General features: G+C 37.7%; 1 long non-coding RNA gene across 2 annotated transcripts in view; it reads right to left on the bottom strand.

Annotated features, from left to right (window-relative positions):
- The window catches only part of LOC311595942, a 97,518-nt gene that overhangs the window by 46,905 nt on the left and 35,919 nt on the right, over positions 1–14,694 (bottom strand). For both annotated transcript variants that reach the window (XR_014778628.1, XR_014778629.1), the window contains exon 2: positions 10,886–10,990. This is a non-coding gene — a long non-coding RNA (uncharacterized lncRNA). The remainder of the gene's footprint in view (positions 1–10,885; positions 10,991–14,694) is intronic.

Raw genomic sequence — 14,694 nt, 5'->3', positions numbered from 1 at the left:
GTTGATGCTTCAATTTATTTCACTCTGAAATGATTACATGGTATCTTCTCTGTGTGTATTCTACTCTGTGGTCCTCTGATGACAGACATTTGGATTGTTTTTCAGTGGTATTGTCCTCATAAACATAGGTTCAATAAATCTATGTACTTGTGTCAAGTTTATATAATAAAACTGTACTTGTAGAATCTCAGAAACGTAGTTTATGGACACTATTTGTATGGAAATTGAAACTGAACATTTCTCCTCTGACAGGGAAGTATCTGTAACTGTTATCATTTACCATTTAATTAGGTTACACCAATTTCTACTCATTTCAACAGGATTACATAGAGAATGTGTCCCATATCCTCATCAATCTACACAGCTGTGGTATGTTTAACCATGAACAAAGCATAACTTTTACATGCCAAGTCCCTGGTTTGGCATAATGTCCCTGGCATTGTGGCATCTCTAAGTTTTTCATAATATTATAAAAAGATAAAAAATGTTTTTTTAAATAATTTCATATTTTCAACAAGACATTTCAACATATACTTCTATAAAATACACATATATTACTGAATTCAAAGGATAAAATATGTTCTCTGGAAAAATAGGTATTATGGGATGGGCTAGGGCTGAGAAGAATTACAGGGAGGAATAGTGCTGGATAGGATCTCAATACATTACATACATGTATTAATTTATCAGAGAATTTTTAAAAATACTATATATATATTTTTTAAAGTGCTATTGTGGCTTCCTAATTGAAATGTTCTCTTAATCTCATTTTTTGTTTCTTTTTTTTTTTCTTTACTAATTTATTCTTGTTACATCTCAGTGGTTATCCCATCCCTTGTATCCTCCCATTCTTCCCTCCCTCCCATTTCCCCTTTATTCCCCTCCCCTATGACTGTTCCTGAGGGGGATTACCTCCCCCTGTATATGCTCATAGGGTATCAAGTCTCTTCTTGGTAACCTGCTGTCCTTCCTCTGAGTGCCTCCAGGTAAATTTAAATATTTTTGAGAATTTTATGCATGCATATGCTGTATTTACATCCTTACATCTCTCCCATCCAATTCTTCTCATGTCTCCTTATTGTCTCTGTAATTCATGACCTCTTCTTCTATAATTATTATTACAACCTGTTTTAATATTTCTCATATGCACGTGTTTCTATGCCTGACCACTTGTGATTGAAAAACCATGGTGATCTAAATGCAAAACTTCCTCCAATAGGCTCATGTGTTTGTACATTTGGTCCCCTATTGGTAATGCTGTCTGAGGAGGTTATGGAATCTTTTGGAGGCTTTGCATTACTGGAGGAGGTTTCTCACTGGGGGTGCCTTTGAGGCTTACTCTGTTGTTCCTCTTGTAGTTGGATGTCTCTACTTCCTGTGTAGAGATAGAAAAGTGATCTTTCAGCTTCCTGATCTTTCAGGCTGTCTGCTGCCATACCTCCCCTGTCATTTCTCACTCTCTCTCTCTCTCTCTCTCTCTCTCTCTCTCTCTCTCTCTCTCTCTCTCTCTCTCTCTCAAAATAAACTCATTCTTCTTTAAGTTGCCTTTTCCTATGCAACAGAAAAATAACTAATACAATAACCTATCATGGTTCTTACCCTTGCTTACCTCTGGAGAAAACTGATTCTTTCTCCTTTAGCAGCCATTGATTTCTGTAGCTCTTCATTTAGGAGTGTGGCCTTTTAAATCTTCCCCATCCGTGTTGTTACGTCAACTGGTTTGGACACTATACAGATGCAGAGATTTTTATGGTTATTATATCCCCGTCCCACTTGGCAGACCCTGTTCCTCTGACTCTTATAATAATACTTTCACTCTTTCTTCCATGAAGCTCCTGGAAGAAGTTAAGTGCTCCATTTATCTGTGGTGTAAGGATGAATACTGAGAATACAGTTCGGAGCTATACTGAATGGTAATAGGTTCTACTTTAGGTTCTATGATCTCTCCAGCCATGGTTTACAAGTCATAAGCATGAGTATCTCATATTGAATGTGACTTAAGTCAAATTAGCAGCAGTTGGTTACCCCCACGTGCCACTATAGTATCCTTGGGGATATCTTGCCAGGCTAGTCACTGTTGTGGTTTGTAGGATTTACAGCTAAGCAGGACTGTTGATATTTTCTCCCTTGTCAGCTTGCACAGCGCTTTCTTGTACTATGAGATCTATCCCTCAGGGGAGTGTCTTCCAGGTCAGTAAAAGCGTGATTCCTCTGAGTCCTTTGTCCAAAGTGTGTGGTGCCTCCAGCAATAGGGATACCTTCTAACTCTGGGAAAGATAATTGTAATATTCTCTATTATTTTGAAAGCCTAGTGGACTCACCTCTCCATCCATTCACAAGGAGGTTTCCCTGGCCTGGGCTAAGGGGTTTCATATGTAGTATATGGCTCTTTGAGAGTAGGAGGTCATTACGATCTCATGTGGCCCAACTCCATTAAAAGTGTATACACATATGTGACGTATATAAATTTATAAAATAACATTTCCCTATGTCTTTTTCAGGCATCTTTACTGTTACTTGTCTCTTCTTCCCTTCCCTCTCTATTACTCAAGCCCCCTTCGCCCTGTTTTTGCCTTTTCTCGTTCATAGCACCTGTGTCTTATTATCCCCTTTTTAGGGAGTCCTTCTCTCACCCCCACCCCTCATCCATTTCTACTCCCCTGGCTTCTACAGTTCTATGCTCAAATCTAACATTTCAGAGCTCTCCACAAATAAGAGAGAACATGTGACATTTCTCTTTCTGGGTCTGGTTTATCGCACTATGTGCATTATTTCCTAGTTCCATCCATTTACTTACAAATTTCATGATTTTTAAACAATAAATTATATTATTTAAAAAGAAATGTATAAACATTATTTATAAATACATATTACTTATAAATCAAATTAGCCTAAAGAAACTTTTTAATGAAACAAGAACAGTGTGTAGAATTCTCAAAAGGCTAAAATTAGATCTCCCTGAATAAAATTGCATTGAATGTATGTAAACAATTTCATTATCCATTCCTCAACTGATGGACATTTAGGTTGTTTCCATTTCTGAGTTATTGTGAATAGAGTGAAAATGAACATGGCCTATCAAGTACTTCTGTAGTAGGATGCCTATCTAGTCCTTTGAGTATATACCAACAAGTGACATATCTGGGTCCCATGATGAGTATATATCAAGAGGTGGCATATCTGGGTCATATGTTGAGCATATACCAAGAAGGGTCTTGTCAGAGGTGAAGAGGAGTTTACATAATTATTTATGGATTTGAATTTTCAAACTTTGCCCTATTTCTATTTACTAAAGCTTAAATATTTAAGAAGACAAAGGCTGGAGAGATGGCTCACAAGTTAAGAACACTTGTTGTTCTTGCAGAAAAATCCACGTCCAGGTACAGAAGCAAAATCCAGTGGCTCACAATTGCCTGTAACTCCAGCTCCAGGGGTACTGTCTCTTTGCCTCCACGTGCATGATATATACACGCACAGACATATACACTTACACACAAATAAAAGTAAAAAAAAAATTAAACAGCTAGGCCTACGCTAGAGATGACAGAGCACAGCCTTGTCGTTCCAAATCAATATTCTTCACACACATAGGAGGCCACATAACTATGATGAACAACATCATTATAACACAAAGAAAATCTAACTAGGACCCCCTTTCTTTTTCTCTAGGAACTCTCCAATTTCAACTGAAATAAGGTCTTGCTTCAGCTAACTTATTAATGTTATAATAATCTGTCATTAGAATCAATAACTACTTTATTATTCATAGTGCATATAGTGATAAAATGGACTGGCTCTGAAATAAATTTAGCATCTTGTCACAATACAGTATGATTTTACAATATTGCTAATGTGTGCAAAGCATTCGAATATTGAATATTGGCACATCAGAGATTTATGAGGAATGTGAAGAGAAGATGAATCTAGGTTACGCTTTCCTGTCACTTGACTGAGGTTAAAAAAAATCAATATTGTTCATAATGTATCCTTCTCCCTAACAATCTTAAATGGAAACCTCCCTGTGCTGAGAGCAGCTTTGCTTATGCATCCGTTTTACTGATAGAAACGTAGAGCTGCGGTTAAAAGAAACAAGAAGGGAGATGAGTTCAGAGGAAATTGAATCACTCTAATTTTCTAAACCTGTGGTAACTTGGGGCCAAGCTCCTGAATATGTTTTTATTCAAGTGATTCATGCCTTGCTCTGTAGGTGTATTAGCGTTTAGAAATATGTGTTACATTGTAAGTAATAGTTATACATTACCAATTTTGTTTTCTATAGATTTTGTAATATCAAAAATAGCCATCAACGGCACATTGATTTATGTTATGAACTGTGGTGGTGTTTTTAAAAAAATCATATGCTGATCTCATATTCAAGTCACCCCTAGTCATTTTCTTTAATAATTTTAATAGAACAGATGTTGGTAAGTCACTCTTCTTGTCAGTGAAGGGCTTGGTAATGAAATTCTTCGGCAGTGTGCTGCTTAGTTTTTGTCAACTTGATACAAGATAGAGTCACCTGAGGGAAACTCAATTGATAAATGCCTCCATCAGATTGGCCTGTGGGCATGTCTGTGGGAAATTTTCTTGATTAATGATTGATGTGGATTTGTGCCACCCTAGAATGGTTGTGTCCTGGAGAATCAAGCACGCTGAGCAAACCATGAGGAGCAAGTCCATAAGCAGCATTCTTCCATGGCCTCTGTCTTAGTTACTGCCTCCAAGAGTTCCTATCCCAATGTCTCTCAGTGCCAGACTGTCACTTGGAAATGTAAGATGAAACAAACCCTTTCTTCCTCTAAGCCAGTTTTTGGTCAGTGTTTTAATACAGCAACAAAGAAGAAAGCTAAAACAAGTGGTGATCAATAAGGTCTAAGAAAATAACCTGTAAGAGGTGCCTTGAAAACAGACTCTTTCATTTTGAAAAAGAGATGCAGACAATATGGTGATATTCTTAGGACGTTTCCCAGCAATCCAGAAACTTCAGGCCTCAAGCGACACCTTGAGGAAGTCAGCCCACCTCACTTTAAAATGATGCTGAGCTGAAGAATGACAAGCCCTGAATCAGTCACGAAGTCATCTTGCTATAATCCTCACGGTTGCCTTGCCAGTGCCTTACTTTTATTTAGGATAAACATCATTATTTTAACCTAGTTTGAGATTCAATTCTCTGTACTTCAGCCAAAACATCCTAACTGCTGCTATTAATCATCATTAAAATTAATTGGAGAGTTTATTTTCATATTTTTCACTAAGATGAAGAAACTGCAGTGTGCAACAGTGTTACGGGGATTACAGGGATCATAATGACTGAAGAGCCCCGTTTACAAATGGCGAAGTTCATTTCAGCCCTGGTGAACAACGGTAGTCATGATACATAGATTCCATCACACTTCGCTTTCTCTGTTAGGGTCATTTCAGTCTCTGAAGGATTTTCAAATGTTTATCATTTTTAAACAACTAGGAAAAAGAAGAAACACCAAGGAGAGTCTGAGACTGGTATCTGAGAATCTTGAACACAGGTTGGGTTGAGAGCCAAGTGGGAAAAGGCAGAAACAGGAAGATACAAAGAAAAGAAAGGCAAATTGTCAAAATGACATGTTTGACTTCCCAAGAAATGATAATAGATGATGCTGAAGTTAACAGAACATGTAGTGATAAAAACCCAAGGACCATATAAATGAGGGAGCGGCTAACACCCCAAGATTGTGAAGTGCCCAGTACAAGGGAATTGGTTGCATCTTTTTGAGTTGTTGGCCCGAAAGTTTCTATAGGCCTCAAATACTATAGGCCATTGCCAATGCTACCTGTTACCCTTTATAACCTGACAGTTAGTCCCTATTGCTGAAAACACCACATACTAGAGCATATACCATGGGCAAATACAGCTAGTACTCAACTGGTAGCTTTACCCCTACTAATTAACATTTATAGTGCTAGGTGCTACTAAACACATTATTGGATAAGAAAAATAACCTTCAGTCTTATCCAGCTATAAACGCTGCAAGTGATAGCATTAAGATAGGACAACCAGAGCAACGGTGGCACAACATTAAGGAGTAATCGGCCACTTTCTTTTGATTGGATTTAAGGCCTACTCCAGGAAATGGAACCTATATCTAATGCTATTAAAAAAAGAAGGCCAAGAACATGATAACAGATAGGGAATAGGCCCAGGGGAAAACCTACTACTACCTTAACTATATATTTAGATACCCAAAGATGAATGTATGGCTCAGCCCTCATTAAGGAAGTTTCTTATTGTAGATGGTAACCAATACAAAGACCCACAGCTGGACAGTATGCTTAGAGTGAGAGTACTCAGCCTTGAATGGGCTCCCCTTGGGATTCTGTGTGGAGGAGGGATTGGCCCCTCAAAATTGTGTATTCAATTTATTTCAAGATCCATTTTGTAAGTATGTGGCTGTAGTTACAAATGGCATTGATCAATAAGCATCATTAAGAAATACAATTGAACCAAAAACTAAAAATCGTGTCATTCAGTATTTGAAACATATTTGGGTTGTGGGTTATTTTTATAAGTGTCATCCTTTAGGCCTCATCAGAAATTTACACAGACGTTTAGTGAACTCCTTGTTAGATATTCAAAACGAACACGAATGACAACACTGATAACGTCAGTTTCAAGTCTATGGCCATTGCACGGATGAAACACCCGACTTAGGTATACTGCCTCTAGAAGCTAACACATCTGTGTGAGCAAAGACTTTCACTCTGCAGAGCAGGATATCATTTGGATTTTTTAGGTTCTATTCTTTGTCCAAGGTTAGCATCATACTGCGAGACTGAACTTCAAGGATTCCATGCTCACCAATAGATGCTTAACTTAGGAAACAATGTCTCTAAAATGTCATAAAATATAATGCGGGATTTGATTTCACAGAAGGCTTTTCTTTCCTGTGGTTTTTATTCACAATTTTGAGATATTTCATGTAGAATTTTGTTTTCACAGATGTTTATGTATTTTGTTTAATTGTATGAGAATGAACAAGTGTTTTTCTTCAACTAAAGACATATAATTCACTCTCCTGTTGCTTACACACAACTGCGATATAGTTTGAACTTATAAATTTACATGTAAAAAGTCAATCTCTGGCTATTATTCCTCAGGATTAGCATGTTAGTATATCTCTTTTCTTTTTACCTCAATATATAACTTTAGAAAATCTATAGCAGGGTCTAAGGGCAAAGATGACAATACTTCCTTTTTCCTTATAGATTCATGTGATGACTAATATTTGTTGTTAACTTGATTGGATTTAGACATATCACAGGTACACATCCCTGGGAATGTTTATTAAGACATTCTCAGGTACGTTTAAGTTGGGGAAAGGGAGAGAGGAGGGGCACAGTCTGAATTTATAGAGCAGCATCACAGCAGTTTCACAGTCTGAGGTCCTGAACGGAGTGAAAACAGGAACTGAGTCCCAGCACTCCCAAGTCTTCCTGCCAGCTGTTGTGCAGGAACCTAAAACAGCTGGTCACATGGGAGCAGCTCAGGGAAATGATATATGTGCTACAGGTGGCAGGTCAGGGCTTTTAGAGATGGGCCTGATGTAACAGCATTGCGCAGGAGCGTGAGACTGCAGGGGGAACAGGTGCAATGCAGTAATTGAAGTGATCATCTGGGTGTCAAGTTGACAAGGAGTGGAACTGTGACGGTTGGTCTTCTCTGTCAATATCGTGGGGTTTAAAATCACCTAGGAGACGCACGTCTGGGCATGTTTGTGAGGACTGCTTTAAATTAGAACGGGAGGCCCATCGTGGGTAGCCTCATCCCATGGGCTTGGGTCCAAAACTGAATAAAAAGATAAAGGACGGGAGTGACTGAGCACCAGCGTTCCTGCCTTTCTGCTTCCTGGCATGGGTATCAGCAAGCCCAGCCATCCACGCTCCTGCCCCCATGCATCCCTGCCATAGCAGAAGGCATCTGCCTGACTGAACCAAAACAAACCCATCCTTCCTTCCGTTACTTTTTATCAGGTATTTTGTCAAACAGTGAGAAAAGTAACAAACAGAATCTGCTTCTCTCTCTTGTTTTTTAATTTTAAAAATTCTAATTAGATGCATTTGTGTGTCCTTAGGAAGCATGATGAGGTAGTTTTACTTGTATCAAGTCAACAAACGTTCTTTAGAGCGGGAACACTGAAATCCTCTTTTGTGTATAACGTACTGTGGTTAATTATAGCTACCCTACTGAGCCATGAAAACCCAGAGCTTATTCTCTCTTAATTGTATTACCAACCAGTCCCAAGATCCCCATCTCCCGCCTTCTTAGTTTCTAGTGCCCGTCATTATACTTGCTCTCAGAATCCATGAATTTAAGATTTTGGAATTCCACCTTTGAGTGAGAGCATGCGTGTAGCATGTGTTTTCCTGCTTGGTAATGCTTTACAGGGTCATGTGTGTGCATGTATGGAGACTTTCTTAAAAAACAAAACAAAACAAAAATACACACTGTCAAAGGTGTTTAAAACATGCTATCTCAAAACATAATAATCAGGCATGTTGCTTGTTTCAGGATAACATTATTTGAGGAACTTTAGCATCAGAATAGGCCATGTGGTTTTCCTTGTCTCCATGCTAGGCTGTCATAAAGATTTTCTTGGAAGGGATGTCCTTCATATAAGGAGGATAGAAAAATGGTCTTGACGGCTAGAGAGTAGTAACTGAGGCTGCAGTGGCCAGAATAAATAAACTCATTGGAGCAATCCTTCACCCCCTTCTACACCTACCTTCTATATATCTCTTAGTGATATCTCTAGAATTTACTTTCCTAGCCATGGACAACTACTGATTGTTCTGTCAACCCTTCATGGAATTATTATGATTTGCCTAAAAAGTGTCACGTTTGGCTATTACCTCTGTAACAGCTGTGCCACTGGTTGTCTAGAGATTTGCCAAGCTTGTTCATTGGCACAAAGACTTGAATGACCAGGAACTACAGAAGACCAAGCAGCAGCAGTAGCAGTGAGAAAGCAGTGGTTTTATCCCTTCTAGGTCAGAGATGCCTAAGGATGGAAGCTCCTTAAATGAACACTGCTCTTCACTACTTTATTGGGCTCCGGGGTCCTCCCCTTCCCCTACTGGTTCTCAATGACTTCTGAGAACAAGAAGCAGCTATCTTGGGGATCATATCATATAGCTCCCCTTCACCTTGTCTTGCACTTGTCAAGATTGTCATATACAAGACAATTAATTAAACCTGTGTACATTTTTCATATTCAGTCTGATATTAGATCACCCAAAATCCCTGTCTATGAGCTAAGGGGAGGACTACACTGGATTGGGTCCCCCCCCCTCCTCTCTCTCTCGTTCTGTTATATTCTTTTCACGGAAAAAGGGTTTCCCCAGAGTTAACATTGTAGCAGTGATGATCGAATTGATATATAATCTAAGACACAAGGCATTATGTGTTTCTTCCACATGATTATTACAAAATAGAATGAGAACTAGGTTAATGCAAATGCATTTATGAATTTTTCATGGGTAAAGAATATGAGATTATCTGAAATCGTATTACCCATTACACTTCTGTTTTAAACTGTACATCAATGACATAATAGAAATTTGTCACCATGTCAACCAGCTTTCAAACTATCCCTTGACCAGATAAAATAAGTGGTTTGCATGGAAACCAGATTGTCAAGTGTAATTGATATGGATTTATAGATTATTCGACATTTTTTTTAAAGCCAGTTGAAGTACTGGTGCTTTTATTTCAGCACAGGAATATGAAATGGCACATCCTTGTGAAATATCATACGGAAAGCTCCTAGAACAAAGATGAATATACAGTACACATCAGAACACATTTTAAAAAAATAATTCGTACTGTTTATTATACCCCAAGACAACACACAGCCATGATTTCCTATCTTTTCACCAGTATCCAAAATAAAATTTTTAAATAGACCAGTCCATGACTAGACTCAGATATTTAAATATTCCTCTCTCAGTAACTGGTGGACAAACAAGAAGGAAATCAGTATAGACTGGTGTTCTGGCCAAGTGTGGTGCGTATGTAGGCTAAGCTGCTGTGAAACCAAAGGAACAAAGGAAGTGATGTACCAAGTAGATTTATTGGAGCTTCCTATCAGAATGCTAACAAGGCAGGAAAGCTTAACAATGGTCGAACGAGATCAGGGTGCTAAACAGGTAAATGGCAAATTGGACAGGGAATCCGACCAATGTGTGAACCAATGTCGACCCCTCAGTTCTTCCCTGGTACAGTGGCAGCTGTACCTAAAGGGCGCCAAAAGCTGCTTCCTCACATACTACTTCTTTTTATTCTTCCTTTTAAGAAGATATTTTATCCATATGAATGTTTTGCCTGTATATATGTAGATGTACATCTACAGAGGCCAGATGATGGCTCTCCCGGAACTGGAATTACAGATGGTTGTGAGCTGCCCTGGAGGTGATGAGCAGTTAAAGATGTCACCTGCTGCACCTGTAAACCTGGTACAGGTAGCTGATTTTTTGACAGCTTACCAAGAATACAGACTGCGGGGAGCGGAAGGGGTTCTCCGTAAATCGTGTAGTGTGAATTAGATGTGCACATGCCAGAGAATGAAACTATGTACACCTTTCATCTTACACAGAGATGAACTGAAATGAATTAAGTACTTAGATGTAAGATGTGAAACTTTACATGCTAGAGAGTTATTAGTGGCTACCATCACACCCATGCCCATGAATAAATAAACTGTGTTGTTCAGATCAATCAATATACACCATAAACTTATGTCTGAATAATTATAGTTTAAAACATAAGAAATATATAGGCTTGTTGCATAATCATGAGGACCTGTGTTTGGATCCCCAACACCCACATAAAAAGCCTGATCTTTATAGCACATACCTGCAGTTCCAGTGCTATGAAAGCAGAGACAGGAGCATCCCTTGGTCTTGCTGTCCAGCCACTCCAGTTGAATTGGTGAGCTTCGGAATCATAGTGAGACCCTGTCTCAAAAATTAAAGTAAATACATATTAAATAATGAACAGCTTTCATCTTCATATGCACATACATGTATGTATACTGCCCATAATGCACCCAGACATACTTATACCTATAGACACACAAAATAAAAGAAATATCTAATTTAAAGTGATATTTCTCTTCTTGAAAATTACCCATAAGCAACAAGGAGGATTAAATCCCCAGAAAACTAAAGTACATATTTAGTAGCATCATCAGATCTATGAAGCCCAAATTAAAAGATATGAGGAAGAGCTACTAAGCACAAAGGAAAGCAGACCTCAGATAGCCATTCTTCTGGTCAGAGAAAGCCTGCAGAGGTCAGTTTTTTTTTTTAAGTTCCTGGACACTTAGACTGGTTCTGCTCTCCCTGGGAAGTACATCACAGCAAAAAATACTTCTATAGTTATTATGGTATACATGTACTTACACACAGACATGTATATATACACACACTCCATGGACCTAATGAGTATAGTCTGTGTTCCCCGTATGTCTATGAGTTTTTTATGACAACTAGGATGTGGGCAATCTGTCAGTGAGCTCATCCCTGAAGGAAACTGGCTTTCCTTACCTCAGCAGGCATTAACTGCCTGTAAGTCTTCTACTGAGCACAGGGACTTGTGAACTTTTGCCCATCCACGTTAGCGTGTTGAGTAGTGCGACCTTGTGCAAGTCTTATGCGGGCAAAAATAGTGTTTAGAGTTCATGGTACATCCCTGTTATGTCCAGAAAACATTTCAAGGCAGTCTTCCCAGCTCTCTTGGCTCTTACTCTTTCCATCCCTTTTTTCATTTTGTTCCATGGGACTTGGGTTTAAGTATTATATTATAGATGTCCCATTTGAGGATGAACAATCCACAGATCTAATTCTCATTAAAGGCTTTTGTTTTCTGCAAAATAAGGCTTCTTTGATAAAGGATGAGTGATGTACTTATCTGTAGTATAAGGATAAGCATTTAGAAGACAGTTGAATGCTTTGTCAGTTTAACAAAATGGCAATGGTAGGTAGACTGCCCTCTAGAGTTTATAACCTCTCCCATCACAAGTCTGTGGCTGGCTCTGCAGCAGGCACAAGTTCTCACTATTGAGTAGGACTTTTGTCTAAAGAGAGAGCTGTTTGTTACTCTAATACATTCATGACACTACAGCACCATTGGGCATATTTTATGATTATAAAAAGCTTACAGCAAGTTAGCATTGCAAAAGATTCAGGATGACATGTTGATACAATATCATATTAGTAAATATAATCATTATCAGTAGTACTGAAAGCTAATTTTATTGTCACATGTTTTATTCCAATGTATAATATTCAATTGACATATTTACCATCGTATTGGAAAATTGACATATGGAAAATACCTACAGCACCAGACCTATCTTGTAAAATCATCTGAATGATGTGTCTCTGAGCACAACATAAAGAGAACAGTCAGGAACTGCAGAGTACCAGTTAGAGAACTGGGAAGTGTTGAAACAACAAGCTGCACTGTAGACAGCAGTGCAATGGAGGTTGGAGAGATGGCCCAGCACTTAGGAGCATGTGCCACTCTACCAGAGGACCCATACTAGGCCCCTCATAACCAGCTGTGACTCCAGCTCCAGGGTATCCCGCGCCCTCTTCTGGACTCTGCTGGCACAGACACACACATGGCACACACACACACACACACACACACACACCTATACATAAATAAAATAAATCTGTAACAGAAAAAAATAAAATATATGACAAATCTTTTGCAAAACAACACATGTGAAGGTTGTAGGATGAAACCTTTACCAAGCATAAGTTCATTTTGTTATTGTGTGCTTTGCTGTCTCAAGGGAAAATTCATGGCTTTTCTGTTTTGGTGAGAGAGAAGAAAAAGAATATCAGCCTATACAGTTATAATCTTTTTTTTACTTCAATCACAGTTAAAATTGTCAAACTTAGCACATATTCTTGTGAGCTCCAGGAAGTCCATGATCACATATCTTTTAATCATTTCAATGTACTGGCAGTCTTCTGTTTCAGTTCTAATTCAAAGACTGCTTTGAACTTTAAATGGCTCCCTGAATTATTTCTGAAATAAAGGAAAACACACACATATATAATACATATCTAGACATACATACACATATATATGTCTATATGTGTTTTACTGAAAAAATGTCTAAATGTTTACAAGTATAAGTTATTTAGGAATATTAGAACATAATATTAATCTATCAACTATAGTACTAGAGATTCTATGATAATGTGGTCAAGAATGCCCTTGTTGTCAATCCTCAAAATAACTCTCAGAGTATGACTTTAAATAAACAATATAGGTACAATTTGCAAAAATCACAAAGAACCCAAGGACATGAGTTCAAGAAAACTTTTCAGCCTTTGTCTCCCTACCAAGAGCCAAATCATGATCTCCAACATTTCAAGGCTCCTAGAGATAATCTGTGTACATACCATCCCCACTCCCTCCTGCTCACATACACACACACACACACACACACACACACACACACACACACACACACACACACACTGAAATAACCTATGTACATTCTTTATCTCACTAAATATGATGACAACTACTCAAGAAAAAACGGAGGTGCCTTATTTTGCTTAAATCTGCAAGTAATGTTGAATGAGTAGTTCATGAATCATACTTGATCCCCCATTACTCATGTGGGGTTATTTCTAATCACTTGCTTATAGGGATAGTCACTGCTGACATTAACATTTTATGTACACTTTAAAACTATGAGGATATAGTTCCAAGATAAAGTATTATGACTGAAATGTGCTGTTCGAAAGGTAAATACAAAAAAAAGGTAAATACACAAATGTTATCAATATATTTAGTGTTGTAAAATGACTATAGAAGATATAAATTTGACTAATAAATTAATATCAGAAATGTTCTGTTCCAAAACTCTTACTGCCATAATTTAAAATATTGAATCATGAAGCTAAACATTTATCTAAAGCTTAAAATGTTTGAATTTTAAAGATTTAATTTTGATTTCATTTTTCATTATAAATATAAACAAATAAGTTGAATTTGTAGTATCCATTCCTTTCTTTTAACCCTTAACTTGCATGAGCTATTCTTCTTCAGCTCCAAAGTGGTCATACCCCAAATTTTCACATTTCTTTTCATCTTTCATCTTCATCAAGGAAGGGGGATGGGAAGATTGGTAAATAAAGAAATAAGGAGAATTAATAAAAATGAAGGGTGTATGAAAAAGTCATATGGACACACACTAACTGATAACCCAATAAACACAGGGCTGGAGAGGTGTCTCAGCCGTTAAATGCACTGACTACTCTTTCCAGGTTTGATTTTTCAGCCTCCACATGGTGGCTCACAATCGTCTATAAATCCACTTCCAAGGGACCTGACACCCTTTTCTGACCTTGTTGGGCACCAGCCATGCACATGGTGCACAGACATGCATACAGACAAAATACTCACATACAAATAAAATAAAATAAAATAAAATAAAATAAAATAAAATTTGATCATGATGCTCCACTTGTGGATATTTTTGTACTCAAAACACAGTCTTAGTCATAACAACAATGATTCTCTTATAAGATTAATTATAATAAATCTTGTATATTATATAATTATAACATTTATATTTTGTGTGTTAATTATAAAAACATAAATATTGGTTTTGCAGTATTTATCTCAAGTTCATG

This window comes from Acomys minous (assembly GCF_964271855.1).
Source record: "Acomys minous genome assembly, chromosome: 4".
Taxonomy (NCBI): Eukaryota; Metazoa; Chordata; class Mammalia; order Rodentia; family Muridae; genus Acomys; species Acomys minous.
This window is presented reverse-complemented; position numbering and strand designations above follow the sequence as displayed.